The sequence below is a fragment of the Hemitrygon akajei genome, chromosome 4 (genome assembly GCF_048418815.1).
Source record: "Hemitrygon akajei chromosome 4, sHemAka1.3, whole genome shotgun sequence".
NCBI classification, from domain to species: Eukaryota; Metazoa; Chordata; class Chondrichthyes; order Myliobatiformes; family Dasyatidae; genus Hemitrygon; species Hemitrygon akajei.
In genome coordinates, this window is record NC_133127.1 from 17,574,043 (window position 1) to 17,597,921 (window position 23,879).

Consider the following 23,879-nt stretch of genomic DNA (forward strand, 5'->3'; position numbering starts at 1 on the left):
AAGACAAAAATGGGAAATGGACTTGAATATTAAAATTGAAGAAACAACTTGGTCAAGACAATGTCTTGATAGTATGACAAATACAATAAATGTTCGGTTAAGTTTAGTACAATATAATTTTTTGCATCAGTTATATATTACACCACAAAAAATAAATAAATTAAACCCACATTTATCTGATCAGTGTTTCCGATGTAACCAAGAAATTGGTACTTTTTTACATTCTACTTGGTCTTGTTCTAAAATTCAACCTTTTTGGACAAATTTAAGAGTTTTAGTGGAACAAATTATTGGAACACAACTTCCATATAACCCGATATTATTTTTATTAGGCGATATTGAAGGGATAAAACCGAAACCCAAATTGAATAAATATCAGAAAGAATTCATAAAAATTGCACTGGCAGTAGCCAAAAAGGCAATGATAAAAGTTTTTACTAAATATGGAGATGTTGAGGTACGACCCCTCAACATCACAATGTCACAGTGACACCAGCAGACACATCACAATGAGATGCAACATCACCACAGTATTTAAACTCTGGTCAGCTGGAGACCCAAGTCAGATGTATACAGGACAGATATCATGGATTCTTACTTATCTACACAGATGGTTCGAAAGATCCGGCGACAGCTCGTTCAGGTATTTCTCTTTACGTTCGAACAATGAGTGAGGTTGTGGATGACACAAAAATGAGTGTGTGGTGAGGGTGAGGGTTGTCTGAGGTTACAATGGGATGGAGACCATCTAGCAAAGTGGGCCAAGAAAGGGCAGGTTGAACGTAACTGGACAAGTATGATTTTGGGAGTTAAACCGGAGTAGAACATAGAGAGTAAATGACAGGGCCCAAAGGGAGTTGCAGAACAGAGACACCGAGGGGTGAAGTACTGTGTTCCCTAAAAGTGGTGACACATGTGGACAGGATAGTGAAAAATGTGTGGATGAGTTCTTATGCAGTGTAGATCTGTGATTTAAAATGTAGATGTTCCTGTTGTTGTCTAGTTGTAAGCCAGTGGATTCTTTTCCTCTCTTTTGTTTCCTTTCATGATGAGGGGTCTCAGCCTGAATCTTTTACTTAGATGCCGCCTGGCCTGCTGAGTTTCTCCAGCGTTTTCTGTGTGTTGCTTGAATCTACTGTTTGTTTCTTCTCCTTGAGGGACAAGAGTGCTGGAAACAGTGACACATGATTGTGCAGAAGACAACAGAGATTTTAACCGTATGAACCAGCGATGAAGCTGAGAGTGACCACTACAGAATGCAAGCCCGAGACAGCAGGTGCCGACTGCATTCAGTACTCCTCAGGTTGGTACCTCTGCCTCCCTTCCACCTCATTGTGTTAACTCAATTACCACTCCCACAAAGCAAAAGTAATTGCCTGACACTGATATCATTACATCAGAACACAACTACTTAATGACGGTGTGTGTGAATCACGTTGAACAGTTTCCAGTGCTTGGGTCTCGTATATCTGAGGCAGTGATGACACTTGCTTCCGAGACAACAGCACCCATGTTATTCATGACCTTGAAGAGAACAAAAATCCTCGCTGGGAGGTTTGCAAGAGTTGTTGGGGAGTGTTTAAATTAATTTGGCAGGGGGGTAGGGACTGGAGTGATGTGGCTAAGGATGGGCCAGTTGGTATAGAAGTGGATGCATTGTGTAGTGAGACTGAAGAATGACCAGCAGATGATAGGGCAAAGCTGCAGAGGTGAATTGCAACATACAGGTAGGGGCAGAGTTGAAAATGATGATGAGTACAGGACTGAAGTTGTTACATTGGAATGCACACAGTATACAGAATAAGGTATTTCATCTTGTAGCACAGTTAGAGATTGGCAGGAACATCATTATCGATGTCACTGAGTTCGTTGCTTAAAGATCATAGTTGGGAGCTTAACATCCCAGAATATAGACTATGTTGAAAGGTCAGGCAGAGGGAAGAGGGAGTGGGGAGGCATTGTTGTTAAAAATGAAATCCAATTCTTAGAGAGATGTGACATAGGAACAGAAGTTGCAGAAACTTGGTGGGGGGGGGGGGGGGGTTGGGGTGCGGAGGTAGAATTAAGAAATAGCCAGGTCTCTGCTGGGAGTATATACAGGCTCCCAAACACTGGTCATAATGTGGGATATAAATTGCAATGGGAGATAGAAAAGGCATGTAATAAGAGCAATGTTACTATCGTCGTGTGAGATTTCCATATGCAGGTAGATTCGGAAAATCAGTTTCATGCTGGATCCCTAGAGGGGATGACCAAGCATAGGATAGTCACAGAGGTCTGGTATCTGCAGCGAGTCTGGCTCTGTGTCTGAGAAGGGAAACTGTGGTAATAGGGGATTTGTGAGTTAGGGGAAGTGAAAGGGGGTTCTGTGGACTGGATTGAGATTCCTGGAAGGTATGTTGCCTCCCGGGTGCCAGGGTCTGGCCTACCTTTGGTCCAGTGGACAGTATTCAGAATCAGAATTAGGTTCAATATCACTGGCATGTTGTGTGTCGTGAAACCTGTTTTTTATGTGGCAGCAACACACAGAATCATAAAAACTGTCGATTACAATAAGTGTGTGTGTATATATATATATATATATAATGGTTAAATTAGTTAAGAGGTGCAGAAAAAGTTGTGACCTAGTGCTCAGTGAATGGTAGAGTAATGAGGATTGTGGTAGAACAAAGGGATTTGGCTTTGCAGATGATACAACAATAGATGGAAGGACAGGTAGTTGAGAGCAAGCAGGGTGTCTGCAGAAATACTTGGACAGATTGGGAGAAAAGGCGAGGAAGTAGTAGATGGAATATACTGTAGGGAAGTGTCTGGTCATGCACTTTGGTAGAAGGAATTAAGGTGTAGTCTATTTTCTAAATGGGGAGAAAATTTTAACAATCAGAGGGGTAAAGGTCCTTGGAAGCACTTCTGCAGGATTCCGTAATGGTAACTTGAGGGTTGAGTGGATTGTCACGAAGGCAACTGCAATGTTGGCATTCATTTCAAATGGACTAGAATATAAAAGGAAAGATATATGGTGAGGCTTTATATGGCATTGGTCAGACTGAATTTGGAGTATTGTGAGCAGTTTTGGGTCGCTTTGAGAAAAGGTGTGCTGGCCTTGGAGAGTTTCCAGTGAAGGTTCTCAAAAAGGAGTCCACAAAGAAAAGGTTAACATATGAGGAGTTTTAATAGCCATGGAAGAATAACAGTGGGTTTCATTGAAACCTGTTGAATATTGAAAGGTCTAGATAGAATGTGAAAAGGATATTTTGTATACTTTCTGATCTAGGGTCAGAGCGCATGGCGTCAGAATAGAGGCTATCCATTTAGAGCAGTGATAGGGAGGATTTCTTCAGTAACAGGATGGTGAATCTGTGGAATTCATTGCCACCGATGGCTGTGGGGACCATGTAATTGAGAATATTTAAAATGGAAGTTGATTGGTTCTTGGTTAGTCATGGCATGAGAAGTTACAGGGAGAAGGCAGCAGGATGTGGTTGAGAGGGATACTCAATCAGCCATGATGGGATGATAGATCAGACTCAGGGTGCTGAGTCGCCGAATTCTGCTCCTGCGTCTTAGGGCCTTATGGTCTAATTGATGATGACATTAGTGAGGCCTCACCCGGAGTATTGTATTCAGTTTTGCTGGCATTGTTAGAGGAAAATACTGCTCAGCTGGAAAGGGTGCTGAGGAGATTTACGAGACAGGTATTAGCACTTGAGAGACCAACTTATGGAGAGAGGTTGGGCTTTTTAAGAGGCCACAGGGTTAAGGTTAAAAAAAAAAGATTTACTAGGGTCTGAGGAGTAAATTATTCACACAACAGACACTCCGACAGGTACGTGGATGGGAAAGGTTTAGAGGGATACGGGAAAAATTAGGCAGATGGGACTGGCTCAGAATGGGATCCTAGCAACACCACTTCCCCCTCCCCTCTGCTCCCTCCCCATCCATTACCTTGCTCCCCCCAAGTTATCCAAACCAGCTGACATGATTTCCTCAAAGATAATGTTGTCATCAACAGGTCCATTCAAATCCAGTTCCATGATTGGCCTGGGGAGATTGATATCACCAACTGATCCTTCCAGACTACAGCACGACAACTTCATATGGCATCATATTTGGGAACTTCACAGATCCAGTGGTGATTGATTGACAACGGAACATCACCTCTGATTCGCTTGATGAATATCTTGAGTTCTGTCTCAGCCAATCAGCTGACCAAACAGCTCAGATCCACCCGAGCTGATTTTTTGTTGTACCATCAGTGACTGACCAATCCCAGAGGTCCTCTTAGTAGCTCCACCAGTGACACCAGACTTTTGGCCCCCAGCCTCACCCTACCCTTCCTCCTCACTTCTTCCTTCCCTCCCTCAGGTCTTGGCTGTCCGTACTATGACTGCCTGGATCCTCCAATGAGGGAACACCTCCCTCCTCCTCCCCGAGCCCACCCTCATTTTCATCCCTCCCCCACATGTCTCCCCTCCCTCTCTCCTCAACATTTCCTTCCACCTCCATCCCCCACCTCTTCCTCTTCCCTCTCCTATACACATACCCCTCCCTCCCATTTCCTCCCTCCCCCTCCTACACACTTCCCCATCTCCCTCCCCACCTTCCCCCCTAGGACCTTGTCAGGGAGCCCTCCCTCCATCCTCCTACTGCCTATTCCTCCGCACTCTTCTTCCCTCTACCCATCCCCAACCTCTCCCCCCCTCCCTCCCCATCCCCTCCTCTAACCCTTTCCTTCCTCCTCCTCCCCTTCCCCTACACTCCTCCACTCCCTCCCAATTCCTCCCCCTCCCCATCTCTCACCCGTTCCCCTCCCTTCCCTCACTCTCCCCTTCCCCTCCCATCCTCCTCCTTCCTCTCCCTCTCTCTCCATCCCTCCTGCCTCTGCTCTTCCTTCACCTCAATTCCCTCTGCCCAACCTCTCACCTTCCTTCCCACCCTAACCCTCCATCTCCTCAACTGTATGTTTTTTATTTTGTGTGTGTGTGAGACCTTCCCTACCCACTTCACCCTCCTCCCTCTGCCCAACTCTAACTCCTCCTTACACCCTCCCTCCTACCAATTCCCCCGCTGTCACCTTTTCCCTCCCCTCCTCTTCTTCCCCTCTTCCTTCCAACTTCCTCCCCTCTCCCCCTCCCCACACTGCCACCACAACCCACTCCTCTCCTTTCCACTATCTCCGCACCCCCCTGATTCCTTCCTATCCCCTCCACCCTCCCCTCTCTCTCACACACCTGCAAACGCACATACAGCTGGGGTGATGGATGGCGGGGTAGTGGGGGGGAGAGCGGGTGGAAGAGGGGTAGTGAGGAGGAGAGGGAAGGAGATGGTTCAGAGGGAGGGAGGGAGAGGGCAGGGTATGGGAGATGGAGTGAGCAGGAAGAGAGGGGAGGGAGAGAGAAGACAGATGGAAGAGGAAGGGGTGTTGAGGAGAGGCGGGGTTGGGGAGGGTTTAGAGTGACGGGAGTGGTTAGGGTAGGGGTGTGAGGAGGATGAGGAGGGAATGAATGGGAAGCAGAAGTGGTGGGGAGGGCGAGGAGGGGAAGGAGTGTGGGGAAGGAGCAAGATGGTGGAGGTAGATGGGCAATGAGGAGGAGGAGGGAGGGGGAGGGAAAGGTAATGGGGGAGGTGAAGGAAGGGGAGGGGGAGGGAATGGGAAGTGGAAGGTTGAAGGGAAGGGAAAAGCAGGGGGATGGGAAATAGATTGAGCAGACTGGGAGGGGAGGGGAAGGGGTAGGTTGCGGGGGTGGGTGAAGCAACAGGAGGAGAAGGGGTAGGTTGAGGGGGCGGGTGGGTGTGGAAACAGAAGGAGAGGGCAAGGGACTGAGTAGGGGATGGTAGAGTGGGAAGGGGAAGAAGAGGGTGGGATAAAGGGCAGGAGTGTTGCAGTGGAGGTGGAGTGAAGAGAAAGAAGGAAAGGGAGAGGGGAAGTGGAGTGTTGAGGGAAGATAGAGGGGAAGGGAAGGTGGAAGGTTGGCAGAAGGAATGGAGGGGAAGGGGATGGAGGCAGAGGGGAAGGAGGAAGGGTTGGAGGGGATGGAGGAGGAAAGGGAAGGGGAGGCTTGAGTAAGGGAGGGGCAGGGGAATGTGGTGGTGAGGGGCAGGAGAAGGAATTGGGACGGATGGAGGAGGGGTGGGTGAGGGGGACGGGGTGGGAGGGGAGGGGAGGGGGAGGTGGAAGGGGATGTGGGGGGTGGGGAGGGGGAGGGGTGGGTAGAGGGAGGGGGAGTGAGGAGGAGTGGGTGGGAGGAAGATGGAGAGAGGGTTCCCTGATGAGGTCCCAGGCCCCCCCCCATACTACCCCCACCCCACACTCCCCCCACCCCTCACCCCTCACTCCCCCCACCCCTCACCCCTCACCAACCCCATCTACAATTGGTCCCATTCCCTGCCCCGGGCTGGGGGTAAGTGTTGAGCTGCTGAACCTGCAAGAAAATGAATCATTTGATGGAATATATCAACGTACTTGAAAAATAAATTTACATTGAAATTCAACTTTGAAATCTGCTGTTTGTAAAATATGTACTGATGTGAAATGGTCTGAATGAATGTCTGAGAGTGGAAAACACTGGTATTCAGTCCCAGTGCCACTTGCCAGCCATGAATCCCCACCTCAGTCTGTCCCTTCTGCCCAGCTTGACCCATCTTTCTCTGTAGTTTCCTCTCCGCCCTGTCTAATCAAGCGCATATCAACCTCCGTTTTCAGTATAGCCGATGATTTTTCTTCTGAGCTATCTGTGGCAACGAATTGCTCAGATTCACCACTGTCTGGGCAAAGAAATTCCTCCTCATCTCTATAAATGCACATCCTCTGTTATGAGACACCTTTCACACATGATCATGTCTCCCCTCAGCTCCTTAGAAAAAAACCCTATTTTGTTTGACCTCTCCTTAAACAGTAACTTATGCCTTTAATCGATACTGCATCCCAGTGAATCTCTTCTGCACCCTCTCCGATGTATCACTGTTACGGTCGATTAACAGTAATGAGAAATTTATCCAAGAGGAACGGTCCAACATTCATTGAAATGGGACACTTGCCAGGATGACAGCAGAGCAGCGATGACTGGAGTTTTGTGGGGCAACTTAGAAGGTGGAGGGCAGATGCATCCCGAAGATGAAGTATTCTAAAGGGAGATGAGGCAACCTTGGCTGACAAGGGAAGTCAGAGACTGCATAGAATCAAACAGTATACATTATACAGCATACAGTAGTAGCAGAAATGAGAGGGAAGCTTTACAAACCAATAAAAGCCAGCGAGAAACAATGAGGAGAGAAAAGATGATATATGAAGAAAGCTAGCCAATAATAATGAGGGTGTCGAAAGCTTTTCTCCCAGATATATAAAGTGTAAAATCAAGGCAGAGTAGACTTTCTTTAATTTTTATTTTCAAATAAAGTATATACAAGTCAGGGGAGGAGTTTAGGAAACCGATAATATAAAAGACGTATAAACAGCAATAATAAAAACAAAGTATATAATGTCAAATTCAAATAGGTAAAATATAACGCTGTTATATATACAATGGTAAAAAAAAACTACAACTCCTCATAGCAATCATAAAAACAAAGATTGGAAGTTTTGTTTGCTGAAGAAAAAAAAACCCACTAACTAAACTGTAATAAAAAAAAAGAGAAAGAGAAGAAAAAGAAAGACTGGGCAGTCCAATTGAGGATAAAAAAAAAATTTAAACGGAGAAAATAAAACATCCTTCCAGTCATCTCCGAACCTTCACGGATAAGGATTTCCCCCAAAAGAGAATAAAGGAAAATAAATAAATAAATTAGATCATATGAAAATATTGAATAAAGGGTCGCCAGACTTGTTCAAAATTAAAGGATGTATCAAATGTCCTGCTTCTAATTTTTTCCAAGCTTAGACATGACATGATGGAGGAGAGCCAATAAAAGACAGTAGGTGGGTTAGATTCTTTCCAGTATAACAAGATAGCTCTCCCAGCCGGTAAAGTTGAAAAAGCTATCACATGTTGGGAGGAAGCAGACACTTTGCTTGCTTCCTCTGGAATAATCCCAAAAACTGCTGTAAGTGGATTAGGTTGAACATCCACATCTATAACTTTATATAATGTTCCAAACAAATCCTTCCAAAAATTGTTTAAACGAACACATGACCAAAACATATGAGTTAGAGTAGCCACTTCTGCATTACATCTGTCAGAAATAGGGCTTATATTAGGAAAAATATGTGCCAATTTATCTTTGGACATATGGGCCCTGTGTACTATCTTAAACTGAATTAAGATATGGAGTGTGCAGATAGATGAATTATTGACTAAATAATACATTTTACTCCACTGATTGTCTGAAAGTGAATGTTGAAATTCTACTTCCCAGATGCGTTGAACCCTATCACTAGGCGACATGCGAGCATTCATTAACTGTTTATAAATGATAGCTATTAATCGGTTTTGAAAAGGTTTAAGCTGAAAAATAGCATAAGCCAAATCTAAAGAGCAGGTTGAGGGGTGATTTGGTAAAAAATCACGTACAAAATTCCTAACCTGTAAATATCTGAAAAAATGTGTTTTAGATATATCATATTTATCCGTTAACTGTGAAAAGGACATTAAACAGACTTGTAAAAACAAATCTAAAAAACCGTCCCATGATCCTTTCCCTTCTCCAGCTCTGTATCACTTTCACCAATCACCTTTCCAGCTCTTAGCTTCATCCCACCCCCTCCGGAGTCTTCTATCATTTCGCATTTCCCCCTCCCCCCACTACTTTCAAATCTCTTACTATCTTTCCTTTCAGTTAGTCCTGACGAAGGGTCTCGGCCCGAAATGTCAACAGTGCTTCTCCTTATAGATGCTGCCTGGCCTGCTGTGTTCCACCAGCATTTTGTGCGTGTTGTACAGTATTTTCATGTCATTTTCTAAATATTTTGAAGTAGAATTTATTGTACTAATCTACAGAACATTGTGCATCATATAAAATCAAGAGAAAAATTCCAAAATTTCTCAACTATTTACTAAAAATTAAAACCAAAATTGTGAGTCTGAAAAAGTCTTCATCCCCTCCTTTGTAATTACCACACTCAATTTTCTCAGATGCCATTTGAGGTCTCATCAACACACCTAATTTGTCCAGATTGAACAGAGTGTTGGGAAATGTAAAAGAAACAATAGGGCAGTCTATAACAGATGGGGAGAAGATTCAAACAGCAGAGATGCAGAGGGACGTAGGAGTCCTAATGCAAGACACCCAGAATGTTAATTTACAGTTTGAGTCTGTGGTAAAGAAGGCTCATGCAATGTGGGCATTTCATTCAAGAGAATACAATAGACGATCAAGAAGATAATCCTGAGGCTTAATAAGCCCAGATGCGCTGAACAACTTCTATGCTCGATTTAAGACAGAAAATGATGTGGTGGTGAGGAAAACTAGCCCTTCTCCAAATGACCAGGTGCTGTGTCTTACCATGCTGATGTGAGGAAAACTCTATGCAGGGTCAACCCACAGAAGTCTGCTGGACCAGACAATATTACTGGCAGAGTGCTCAGAGGATGTGCAGACCAGCTAGCAGATGTTCTCACTGACCTCTTCAACATCTCTCTGAGCAGCGGCATCATTCCAACGTGCTTCAAGGCCACCACCATCATCCCTGTGCTAAAGAAGTCTTCAGTGTCATGCCTCAATGACTACCGTCCCATTGCACTCACATCCATCATCATGAAGTGTTTCGAGAAGGTTGTTATGAGGCACATCAAGAACCTGTTAGAACAAGTGTAAATAAAATTACTTATAAACCTTTAGAAATCAATGAAACTTCTAAAATATTTTTATTCTGAACTGTATCAATCAGAATCACAAAATGGTATTGTTGAGATAGAAATGTTTTTATCACAAATAACTCTCCCAAAATTGAATTCGGAAGAACAGAAGGGATTAGATGTGCCTTTTACATTAAAAGAGGTTGAAGAAGCTCTAGGATAACTTCAGAGTAATAAATCTCCAGGAGAAGATGGTTTTCAGCCCAAATTTTACAAAAAGTTTAAAGAGTTATTAATTCCTCCTTTTATGGAGCTAATACACAAAGCGGAAAGAATGCATAAACTTCCAGAATCCTTTTTGACAGCTATTTTAATAGTATTGCCAAAAAAAGATAGAGATCCTTTAAAGCCAACATCATATAGACCTATTTCTTTGTTGAACACGGACTATAAAATAATAGCAGGGATTTTATCTAATAGATTTTCTAAATACTTACCAAAATTAATACATATGGACCAAACAGGATTTATTAAAAACAGACAATCGGCAGATAATGTAACTTGGTTACTTAGCATGATTCATCTGGCACAAAAGAGGGAAGAAATGAGTGTGGCAGTTGCTTTGGATGCAGAAAAAGCATTTGATAGATTGGAATGGGATTTTTTATTTAAGGTATTGGAAAAATATGGATTCAGAGTATCTTTTATAAAATGGATTAAAACCTTAAATACTAATCCCAAAGCTAAAGTGGTGACAAATGGCCAAATTTCAGCATCATTTCAGTTAACAAGGTCAACGAGACAAGGTTGTCCATTATCATCTGCTTTATTTGTGTTGGCAATAGAACCATTAGCTGAATTAATTAGAACTGACTCAGATATTTTGGGTTTCAGAGTTAATCAGGAAGAATATAAGATTAACTTATTTGCTGATGATGTTCTGCTTTATCTAACTAACCCATTGCATTCATTGCGTAAATTATCGTCTCGATTGGAAGAATATGGGAAAATATCAGGGTACAAAATAAATAGGGATAAAAGTGAAATTCTACCCCTTACTAAAGGAGATTATAGTCAATGTCGATTAATAACTCGATTTAGATGGCTGATAAATGGTATAAAGTATTTAGGTATAAGAGTTGACAACGATATAAAGAATTTATATAAATTAAATTATTTGCCATTATTGAAAAAAATTCAAGAGGATCTTGATAAATGAATGATGTTACCAATAACATTAGTAGGTAGAATCAATGGTGTAAAAATGAATATATTCCCTAGATTACAATATTTATTCCAAACACTACTCATACAATTACCGCAGAAGTTTTTTCAAGAGTTAAGTAAATGTGTGAGGAAGTTTCTTTGGAAAGGTAAGATGTCAAGAATATCATTGGAAAAATTGACGTGGACATTTGACCTAGGAAGGTTACAATTACCAAATTTTAAGAATTATTACAAAGCAAATCAACTTAGATTTATTGCATCTCTTTTTGATGAAGATAAACTGGCATGGATTAGAATAGAATTAGATAAAATAGGAGAAAATATACCAGAAGATTTTTTTATATAAATGGGAATGTAAATGGATACGGGAAAAGAAAGAATCTCCTATACTAAAACATTTGATTGATTTATGGAATAAGATAAATGTTGATGATGAGATAAAGAAATCTTTATTAGCAAAGAGACCTTTAATTCAAAATAAACTTATTCCTTTTACAATGGATAATCAACTTTTATATAACTGGTTTCAAAAAGGGATTAGATATATAGGAGACTGTTTTGAAGGAGATATATTAATGTCATTTGACCAATTAAAGAATAAATACAAAATATCAAATAACACTCTTTTTTGTTATTTCCAATTAAGGGCTTATTTAAGAGATAAACTGGGTCAAACAATGTTATTGCCGAAACCTAATGAAATAGAAACTTTAATTCATAAAGGAAAAATTTTAAAAATGTATAATTTGATTCAAAAACAGGCAATTAAACAAGGAATTCATAAGTCAAGACAAAAATGGGGAACTGATTTGAATATTAAAATTGATGAAACAAGTCGGTGAAGATTATGTCTTGACAGTATGACAAATACAACAAATGTTCGACTAAGATTAGTGCAATATAACTTTTTACATCAATTATATATTACACCACAAAAATTAAACAGAGTTAACCCAAATTTATCTGATCAATGTTTTCGATGTAATCAAGAAATTGGTACTTTTTTACACTCTACTTGGTCTTGTTTTAAAATTCAATCTTTTTGGACAAATTTAAGAGTTTTACTGGAACAAATTATTGGAACACAGCTTCCACATGACCCAATATTATTCTTACTCGGTGATACTGAAGGGATAAAACCGAAACCCAAATTGAACAAATATCAGGAAGAATTCATAAAAATTGCACTGGCAGTAGCCAAAAAGGCTATTGCAGTTACTTGGAAATTGGATTCATACTTAAGTATAGATCATTGGAAGAATGAAATTTTCAGCTGCATTCCACTTGAAAAAATTACTTCTAATTTAAGAAATAAATATGATATATTTCTGAAAATTTGGCGCCCTTATTTACAAAAGATAGGATTAAATATATAGGTGTTCCGAAGATAAAATTATTGGTCATCTGGGGAAAGAAACAAATATATATTTTCAAGCTATTTTGAACTCCATGGAGCATGTGGGGATCTTCCGATATCCAGGCACTCTTTCTTTCTTTCTATTTTCTTTTTTTTCTTTCTTTTTTTTCTGTTTTTCTTATATATAGGGATATGTTAGAGGGGGAGGGTTGATATTTTTTTTTCTTTGTATTCTGTAACCTATTTGAAAATTCAATAAAAAAAATTAAAAAAGAAACCTGTGTGGATGAGTGTGTGCCTACGAAGACTTACCGTACATTCCCAAACCAAAAGCCATGGATTAACCATGAGGTATGTCGTCTGCTGAAGGCTAGATCTATGGCATTGAAGTCTGGCAACCCAGGCCTGTACCAGAAAACCAGGTATGATTTGCTGAGGGCTATTTCAAGGGTGAAGAGACAATTTCAAACGTGGTTGGAGGCGATATCAGATGCACAGACTTACATCAGATATAACTCTGGTAGATTTTCCAAGACACTACTGCTTACAAAGGAAAACCCAGTAGTATGAATGGCAGCGACGTTTCACTCCCAGATCAACTCAATGCCTTCTATGCATGTGTGACAAGTTTTAGGATAAGACACCAAAGATCTGTTAAGTTCAAAAATTGTTTAAAAACTGTGAAAACACATGTTAAAAAGGGCTGAAATACTAAAAGGTATTTAATTCATTTCATTGGTTCTTTCATTCTTTATTGTGTAAATTAAGCCCTAATAGTGTTATCAGTGATCTGCAGAGTGGGCTTGATCTGCTAGCCTGAGGTCGATTGCTTCTGTCTCCACCCACATTCCCAGGGGACATCGCGGTACTTTCTGCACTTGAGTAAATTCTCGGTGAGGAAACTCGTCACGTCGTTGTCGTGATTATTTCTCCCCGTTTTTCAGGTATGTTGTCGGTAATTTACGCTGTTAAAGGGGTCATGATGACTTTCTAATCTGTGTAAAGTGCCCAGAGAGTGTTTATGTGACGTTTGAGCGAGTAAGAGTAATGTTTTGCCGAGTATATTAAAGCGCGTGTGTGAGCGGAGCGGCCGCCATTCTGTGTACGGATACCGCGTGTTTTGCTGCTTTGTGAGTTTACATGTGCACCTATGTAAATGCATTTTGCACAGTTGTTTGTGTATTATTTATTTAGTAACTTTAAATTGTGAGAGTTTACTGAGCTAGTGCTACTTATTATTCACCAGTAACAGTAGAGAAAATGTGAATTATGTCTCAGGGAAATACTGTGTATTGCTGTAATTTACAGAGGGTATGTATTCAGTTGTGACCAATTTATTGTGAAGGTATTTTTTTTTGTAATTTGTGTATATTTTTGATGACTTGAGTAAATTCTCAATGAGGAAACCACCTCACGTCTTTGTCGTGATTATTTCTCCCCGTTTTTGAGAGGCGTAACATAATGGAGGCACCGCCGAGATGGCGCTTCAGATGTCCGGTGTCCATAACCTGGTGGCCGAATGCTGCAGCAGCTAAATTCTCCCCACAATACAACTCAGACATGCTGTAGTGAGGAAAGGCGCTGCTGTGTCGAGGAGAGCTGGAAGCTGGTGGTGGAGTACACGTCATCTGAGGCCAGTCAGAGATGATCAGGGACGTTAAAGGCCTTCCAGTTCAGAGCCAACTCCTGCACAGTAAGTTTCTCCTGTCCTGTCAACATGTCGGCCTTAGAAGAGCTACAGGAAGCGGTAGTAGGAGGGTTACGTACCCTGACTAGAGACAATTTGCTCAAAGTTTGTGATTTTGTTGACATATCAGGTGAGTGAAGAACAGCTGGTGAAGGAAAGTCCCGCATATCACTAGTGACTCGTGTAATGAAATTTCTTGAAAGAGAAGAAGTGGCAGAGTTTGACGATGATGGCAGGTCGGAATTGTTGCGGCCGAGAGAGAAAATTGCAGACTTGACCGAGGGTACAGATAATGGAGCAGCACCAGCTGTGGAAAGTGTGGAAAGGGCAGGGCCATGGAGAGAAATAGAGGGACAAAGAACTGTGAAGCGACATAAAGAAGGGGAAATTGAGCAGCTCACCCCTGTTAATGCTACTGTTCATGAGTCTCAGTACCAGTCTCGAACTACTGTGAGCCCACAAGGCAGCAGACGGCCCTCAGTCAGTGCTCAGCCGCAGCAGCCAAGCCCATGCTGGCACAAAGATTTCAAAATCTCTGGCCAAATAGGCGAACCAGGCCAAAAGGATAAACTGATATTCTCCAGCTTTGCTCAGCAGATTGAGAATGGACTGAACAGAGGTTATCCTGAAATAGAAATAGTAGATACGGTAGTTAGAGCTCTTTCTCCAGGCTCACAGTTATGCAGCTATTTGGAAGGAAGACCCAACCTGACTCTCCCCACACTCCGACGCATCCTGCGCTCCCACTTCCGAGAAAAGAGCGCCACAGAGCTTTACAAGCAGCTAGTTTCTGAAGCACAGAACAGCAAAGAAACCCCTCAGAGTTTTCTCATGCGGGTTCTAGATTTGAGGCAGAAAGTGCTGTTTGCTTCCCAAGAGTCAGAATCAGGGCTTAGGTATGATCCAGCTTTAGTCCAGTGCATGTGTTTACACACATTACTTACTGGTCTCCAGAATGACAGTATCAGGATAGACATGCAGCCTCTCCTCCTTGATACTGAGACCTCAGATGAGCTTTTGTTAGAGGGGTTAAACATCGCCTGTGCTAATGAGACGAAAGAAGAAACAAAAAGAAGTCTAACACCTCACAGTCAGCAACAAGTGTAAGCGTAGTGCAGTCAGAGGGTAGGCCACCTGCTACGTGCCGGGTGAAGGAAGACAAGACACAGGTTTCCCCTGAACTGTTAACAGAGATACAAGGACTTAAGACAGCTGTAGCTTCTTTAAAAGGTCTCAGTGCAGAGATAGCTCAGATTAAAGAGACTCTACAACAGACGAGTTTTCAGCAACAGCCCTGTGCCCCACCTGCAGTCAGGCCAGATAGAGACCCTCAGCCACCTGCTTCACCACAGCAGTATTACAACAGCTACAGTCAGCCGCAAGCACATGTTCCAATACAGCCTCAGTATGGACCTAATCAGTACACTAGCCACTCTGTCCATGCTCCACGGAGATGTTTTGTCTGCCAGCAGACAGGAGCAAATGGACGCTGCCCGCACTGCTACCGATATGGAAGTGGAGAACATTTTCAAGCCAGCTGCAAAATTAGAGGAATCAGACCGTCGAGCAAGGCTCCGTTAAACAGGGTATGGTTACCACCATGGGACGGGTGTTAACCGTGACTAGCAAAGAGTGCCAGAAGCGTGCAAATTGTGGCAGTATGGACTCACCTGGCAAATGGAAACAAGAGTCATCCTGTGAGGAGAGGAATGTTAACACCCCCCCTTCCCCCTTAGCTCGGGTCGGCCACCCCCACAAAGTCACCTCGCTAGTTGGCAGACAGTGTATTGTCGAGTGTTACCTGGATGACCACCAACTGCAAGCTTTAGGGGACACAGGCTCTCAGGTGTCGATAATCGATGAAAGATGGAAAGAGGAATACTTGCCAACCACAAGGCTGAGAGATGTCTCGGAGGTCCTTGACTCATGTGATGATTTGACATTGACTGCTGCAAACGGAACATTTCACATGTTTTGCTGAGGCATACGCAACTACATCAAAGTCGGGGAAAACTGCTGCAAATCTCATCCCACACACACCACTCCCCCCACACTCCACAATCCACACACACACACCACTCCCCCCACACTCCACAATCCACACACACACCACTCCCCCACACTCCACCATCCACACACACACACCACTCCCCCCACACTCCACAATCCACACACACACCACTCCCCCCACACTCCACCATCCACACACAAACACCACTCCCCCCACACTCCACCATCCACATACACACCACTCCCCCCACACTCCACAATCCGTACACACACCACTCCCCCCACACTCCACAATCCACACACACACCACTCCCCCACACTCCACTATCCTCACACACACACCACTCCCCCCCACACTCCACAATCCACACACACACCACTCCCCCCCACACTCCACAATCCACACACACACCACTCCCCCCATACTCCACCATCCACACACACACACCACTCCCCCCACACTCCACAATCCACACACACATCACTCCCCCCACACTCCACCATCCACACACACACACCACTCCCCCCACACTCCACCATCCACACACACACCACTCCCCCCCACACTCCACAATCCACACACACACACCACTCCCCCCACACTCCACAATCCACACACACACACCACTCCCCCCACACTCCACAATCCACACACACACACCACTCCCCCCCACACTCCACCATCCACACACACACCACTCCCCCCACACTCCACAATCCACACACACACACCACTCCCCCCACACTCCACTATCCACACACACACCACTCCCCCACACTCCACAATCCACACACACACCACTCCCCCCCACACTCCACAATCCACACACACACACACCACTCCCCCCACACTCCACAATCCACACACACACCACTCCCCCCACACTCCACAATGCACACACACACACCACTCCCCCCACACTCCACAATCCACACACACACCACTCCCCCCATACTCCACAATCCACACACACACCACTCCCCCCACACTCCACAATCCACACACACACCACTCCCCCCCACACTCCACAATCCAAACACACACCACTCCCCCCACACTCCACAATCCACACACACACCACTCCCCCCCACACTCCACAATCCACACACACACACCACTCCCCCCACACTCCACAATCCACACACACACACCACTCCCCCCACACTCCACAATCCACACACACACCACTCCCCCCACACTCCACAATCCACACACACACACCACTCCCCCCCACACTCCACAATCCACACACACACCACTCACCCCACACTCCACAATCCACACACACACACCACTCCCCCCCACACTCCACAATCCACACACACACCACTCCCCCCACACTCCACAATCCACACACACACACCACTCCCCCCCACACTCCACAATCCACACACACACACCACTCCCCCCCACACTCCACAATCCACACACACACACCACTCCCCCCCACACTCCACAATCCACACACACACCATCCCCCCACAGTCCACCATCCACACTCACACCACTCCCCCCACACTCCACAATCCACACACACACACCACTCCCCCCCACACTCCACAATCCACACACACACCACTCCCCCCACACTCCACCATCCACACACACACCACTCCCCCCACACTCCATAATCCACACACACACCACTCCCCCCACACTCCACAATGCACACAAACACCACTCCCCCCACACTCCACAATCCACACACACACACCACTCCCCCCACACTCCACAATCCACACACACACACCACTCCCCCCACACTCCACCATCCACACACACACCACTCCCCCCACACTCCACTATCCACACACACACCACTCCCCCCACACTCCACAATCCACACACACACCACTCCCCCCACACTCCACAATCCACACACACACCACTCCCCCCCACACTCCACAATCCACACACACACCACTCCCCCCACACTCCACAATCCACACACACACCACTCCCCCATGCCAAAGCTGGAACCCCCGCTCACACCCAATCCCCACACACTCCACACTCTCCTACGTACACTGCAACCCTGGTGTCAGTCGCCTCACTGCTCTCCCCCGTGTCCACCGAAACCCCCACACGTACCCCACATGAGGTGAAAGGGAAAGAGATTCAGAGGGAGGGAGGGAGAGGTTAGGGTATGGGAGATGGAGTGAGCAGGAAGAGAGGGGAGGGAGAGTGAAGACAGATGAAAGAGGAAGGGCTGTTGAGGAGAGGCGAGGTGGAGGGGTTGGGGAGGGTTTAGAGTGACGGGAATGGTTGGGGTAGGGGTGTGAGGAGGATGAGGAGGGAATGAATGGGAAGCAGAAGCAGTGGGGGAGGAAGAGGAGGTGAAGGAGTGTGGGGAGTGAGCTAGACGGTGGAGGTAGATGGGCACTGAGGAGGGGGAGGGAAAGATGACATTGAGGGGAGGTGAAGGAGGTGGAGGGAATGGGAAGTGGATGGTTGAAGGGAAGGGAAAGGCAGGGGGATGGAAAACAGATTGAGCAGACTGGAAGGGGAGGGGAAAGGGTAGGTTGAGGGGGTGGGTGGGTGAAGGAACAGGAGGGGAAGGGGTAGGTTCGGGGGGTGGGTGAAGGAACAGGAGGAGAAGGGGTTGGTTGAGGGGGTGGGGGAAGCAACAGAAGGGGTAGGTTGAGGGGGTGGCTGGGTGTGGAATCAGGAGGAGAGTGCAAGCGGGACTGAGTAGAGGGATGGTAGGAGTGGGAAGGGGAAGAAGAGGGTGGGGTAAACGGCAGGAGCATTGCAGTGGAGGTGGAGTGAAGAGAAAGAAGGAAAGGGAGAGGGGAAGTGGAGGGTTGAGGGAAGATAGAGGGGAAGGGAAGGTGGAAGGTTGGCAGAAGGAATGGAAGGGAAGGGGATGGAGGCAAAGGGGAAGGAAGAAGGGTTAGAGGGGATGGAGGAGGAAAGGGAAGGGGAGGCTTGAGTGTAAGGGAGGGGCAGGGGAATGTGATGGTGAGTGGGCAGGAGAAGGAATTGGGACGGATGGAGGAGGGGAGGGGAGGGGGAGGTGGAAGGGGATGTAGGGGGTGGGGAGGGGGAGGGGCGGGTAGAGGGAGGAGGTGTGAGGAGGAGTGGGTGGGAGGAAGACGGAGGGAGTGTTTCCTGATGAGGTCCCAGACCCCCCCCATACTCCCCCCACCCCACACTCCCCCCACCCAACCCCATACTCCCCCCACCCCTCTGCAATTGGCTCCATTCCCTGCCCTGGGATGAGGGTGAGCGTTGCACATCTGAACCTGCAAGAAAGTGAATCGTTTGATTAAATATATCAATGTACTTGAAAAATAAATTTACTTTGAAATCTGCTGTTTGTAAAATATGTATTGATGTGAAAAGGTCTCAGTGAATGTTTGAGAGTGGAAAACACTGGTGTTCAGTGCCAGTGCCCCTTGCCAGCCATGAATCCCCACCTCAGTCTGTCCCTTCTGCCCAGCTTGACCCATCTTTCTCTGTAGTTTCCTCTCCGCCCTGTCTAATCAAGCACATATCAACCTCCGTTTTCAATATAGCCGATGATTTGTCTTCTGAGCTATCTGTGGCAACGAATTGCTCAGATTCACCACAGTCTGGGCAAAGAAATTCCTCCTCATCTCTATAAATGCATGTCCTCTGTTATGAGACACCTTTCACACATGATCATGTCTCCCCTCAGCTCCTTAGAAAAAAACCCAATTTTGTTTGACCTCTCCTTAAACAGTAACTTATGCCTTTAATCGATACTGCATCCCAGTGAATCTCTTCTGCACCCTCTCCGATGTATCACTGTTACGGTCGATTAACGGTAATGAGAAATTTATCCGAGAGGAGCGGTCCAACATTCATTGAAATGTGACACTTGCCAGGATGACAGCAGAGCAGCGATGACTGGAGTTTTGTGGGGCAACTTAGAAGGTGGAGGGCAGATGCATCCCGAAGATGAAGTATTCTAAAGGGAGATGAGGCAACCTTGGCTGACAAGGGAAGTCAGAGACTGCATAGAATCAAACAGGGGGGCATACAGTAGTAGCAGAAATGAGAGGGAAGCTTTACAAACCAATAAAAGCCAACGAGAAACAATGAAGAGAGAAAAGATGATATATGAAGAAAGCTAGCCAATAATAATGAGGGTGTCGAAAGCTTTTCTTCCAGATATATAAAGTGTAAAATCAAGGCAGAGTAGACTTTCTTTAATTTTTATTTTCAAATAAAGTATATACAAGTCAGGGGAGGAGTTTAGCAAACCGATAATATAAAAGACATATAAACAGCAATAATAAAAACAGAAAGTATATAATGTCAAATTCAAATAGGTAGAATATTACACTGTTATATATACAATGGTCAAAAAAAAAACTACAACTCCTCTTAGCAATCATAAGAAAAAGATTGGAAATTTTGTTTGGTAAAGAAAAAAAAACCCACTAACTAAACTGAAATTAAAAAAAGAGAAAGTGAAAAAAAAGAAAAAGAAAAATTGTGTTGTCCAATTGAGGATGAAATTTTTTTTAAAAAGGAGAAAATAAAACATCCTTCCAGTCATCTCCGAACCTTCACGGATAAGGATTTCCCCCAAAAGAGAATAAAGGAAATTTTATTCATATGAAAATATTGAATAAAGGGTCTCCAGACTTGTTCAAAATTAAAGGATGTATCAAATGTCCTGCTTCTAATTTTCTCCAAGCTTAGACATGACATGATGGAGGAGAGCCAATAAAAGACAGTATGTGGGTTAGATTCTTTCCAGTATAACAAGATAGCTCTCCCAGGCGGTAAAGTTGAAAAAGCTATCACATGTTGAGTGGAAGCAGACACTTTGCTTGCTTTCTCTGGAATAATCCCAAAAATTGCTGTAAGTGGATTAGGTTGAACATCCACATCTATAACTTTATATAATGTGCCAAACAAATCCTTCCAAAAATTGTTTAAACTTACACATGACCAAAACATATGAGTTAGAGTAGCCACTTCTGCGTTACATCTGTCACAAATAGGGCTTATATTAGGAAAAATATGCGCCAATTTATCTTTGGACATATGGGCTCTGTGTACTATCTTAAACTGAATTAAGATATGGCCTGCGCAGATAGATGAATTATAAAATTTAAATAATAAATTTTACTCAATTGATTGTCTGAAAGTGAATGTTGAAGTTCTACTTCCCAGATGCGTTGAACCCTATCATTAGGCGACATGCGAGCATTCATTAACTGTTTATAAATGATAGCTATTAATCGTGTTTGAAAAGGTTTAAGCTGAAAAATAGCATAAGCCAAATTTAAAGAGCAGGTTGAGGGGTGATTTGGTAAAAAATCACGTACAAAATTCCTAACCTGTAAATATCTGAAAAAATGTGTTTTAGAGATATCATATTTATCCATTAACTGTGAAAAGGACATTAAACAGTCTTGTAAAAACAAATCTAAAAAAGTTTTTATTCCCTTAATTTCCAAATTAAAAAAGCCTTATCCAAAGTTGGTTTAAAAAAGAAATTAGAATAAATATTACTCGAAAGTAGAAAATCATTTAATTCAAAAAATCTACGAAACTGAAACCAAATTTTTAAAGTATGTTTAATAATAGGGTTAAGAGCTTGTCTACCTATTCTGGAGAGCGAAAACAGAAGGGGAACTCCTAATAAAGAAACTAACAAAAACCCCATTACTGAATTTTCCTCCAACTGTAACCATGAAGGGCAATCTTGGTCGTCTATATCATAAATGCAAAAAGTAATATAATGAATATTAATTGCCCATGAATAAAATCTAAAGTTTGGTAAAGCCAGTCCTCCATCCTTTTTTTGATTTTTGCAATAAAAGTTTATTCACTCTAGAGCTTTTATTATTCCAAACATAAGACAAAGTCAGAGAATCTATTTTATCAAAAAATGTTTTTGGAACAAAAGAGGGAACTGCTTGAAATATATATAAAAATTTCGGTAGAATAACTATTTTTATAGCATTTATTTGACCTGTCAATGACATCGACATAGGTGACCATTTAGAAAGCGCCTGTTGAGTATATTCAACTAAAGGGGAGAAATTATACCGATATAGATCTTTAAAATTTTTAGTAATTTTGATACCAAGGTAAGTAAAATGGTTTTTGGCAATATTAAAAGGTATTTGATCACAATAATCAGAATGGGAGAAAGGGAATGGTGAATAAACTGAATAAGAATTTTGCCAGCGAGGGTGAGAAGTGAGTGTAATAACTGTTGCCAATGAGAAGCTGAAATGTCGAAGGTAGATAAGTCATCTAGATCAGTTGGACTACACCCCAGTGATCCGAACGAGGTATCTGAACAGATTGAGGAGGCTTCAGTAATGATCTTTCAAGAATCAGATTCTGGAACGGCTCTGAAGGACTGGAATATTGTCACTTTACTCTTCAGAAGGGTAAGAGGTAAAGGAAAGGAAATTATCGGTCAGTTAGCGTTCTTCTGTGGTTGACAGAACGTTAGAGTCCATCATTTAGGATGAGCTTTCAGGGTAGCTGCTGGCACACAGTAAAATAGGCCGAAGTCAGCATGGTTTACTGAAGGGGAAATCTTACCCTGGCAAATCTGTTGGAAATGTTTCAGAAAGCGGCAGAATCAACAAAAGAGATGTTGTTCACTTGGATTTTAATGAGGCCTTTGACAAAATGCCACTCATGAGGATACTAAAGAATATAAGAGCTAGACTACTACAGGAAGTGATGCACCATCAATAACTCACGCCGAGACTTAGGAAGTGAGATATCGGCTTTTATTGACTGAAGAACACTACATCCTGGGGAAATGAGGGAGAGCAGCAGGCCACAGTCGCCTTTATACAGGGGTCTGTGGGAGGAGCCACAGGGGTAGTCAGCAGGGTCTTGGGAGGAGCCACAGGAGCAGTCAGACAGGTATATCTAGTTCACCACATTCACCCCTCCTTTGTTTAAAAAAAATTCCCAAGTATATTTACAGGTTAAGTCGATCAGATGGACGAATCGTTCGCTGCGATCTACGGAGCTCCGGCTGCAATTGCACAGGAGCCGGAGGTGATGACAGCACAGGTGCCGGAGGTGGTGTGTGCTCCGAAGGCGGAGAGTGGGTTAATTCTGTCCCAACAGGAGGTGTCAGGGATCCCTCGCGTGTGAGCGAGGGCCCTGGAACAGACGCATACGGAGTCTGTGTGGGGCACGGTGCGCGCGGAGTCACTTCGGGTACAGGGTGCAAAGTTACCGTGGAGTGCTCGGGGTAGTGGTCTGCTGCTCCGGCGGGCGCCAGGTCGCGGACAGAGACCGTGTCCTCCCGCCCATCAGGCAAGACCACGTAGGCATACTGGGGATTAGCATGCAGGAGGTGAACCTTCTCGACCAGTGGTGAGTACTTATTACTCCTCGCATGTTTACGCAGCAGCACTGGCCCCGGGGACGTCAGCCAAACTGGCAGGGTGGTCCCAGTGACAGACTTCCTGGGAAAAGAGAATAAGCGTTCGTGAGGGGTGGCATTAGTGGACGTACACAACAGGGAGCGGATAGAGTGGAGTGCCTCAGGGAGGACCTCCTGCCATCGGGAGACCGGCAACCCTTGTGACTTAAGGGCTAAAAGTATGGCCTTCCACACCGTGGCATTCTCCCTCTCCACCTGGCCATTCCCCCGGGGATTATAACTCGTGGTGCGACTAGTAGCTATGCCCCTAGCAAGCAGGAACCGGCGCAACTCGTCACTCATAAAGGAGGACCCTCTATCACTGTGGACATAGCAGGGATATCCGAACAGTGTGAAGAGCTGGCGCAGGACTTTTATGACCGACGTGGTAGTAGTGTCGGGGCAGGGAACGGCAAAGGGGAATCGCGAGTACTCGTCAATAATACTGAGAAAGTAGACATTGCGGTCGGTGGAGGGAAGGG

The 23,879-nt window shown here is 44.4% G+C and overlaps 2 long non-coding RNA genes across 2 annotated transcripts in view; both read left to right on the forward strand.

Annotated features, from left to right (window-relative positions):
• The first annotated feature begins 587 nt into the window (after positions 1 to 587).
• LOC140725882 (uncharacterized) lies at positions 588 to 4,334 on the forward strand. Its single transcript, XR_012098499.1, has 3 exons — positions 588 to 643; positions 1,158 to 1,303; positions 4,013 to 4,334. It is a non-coding gene; the product is annotated as an uncharacterized lncRNA (long non-coding RNA).
• Positions 4,335 to 13,197: 8,863 nt separating this feature from the next.
• Positions 13,198 to 23,879, forward strand: part of LOC140725883 (uncharacterized) — a 30,830-nt gene continuing 20,148 nt past the window's right edge. Inside the window, exon 1 of the long non-coding RNA XR_012098500.1 lies at positions 13,198 to 13,259. This is a non-coding gene — a long non-coding RNA (uncharacterized lncRNA). The remainder of the gene's footprint in view (positions 13,260 to 23,879) is intronic.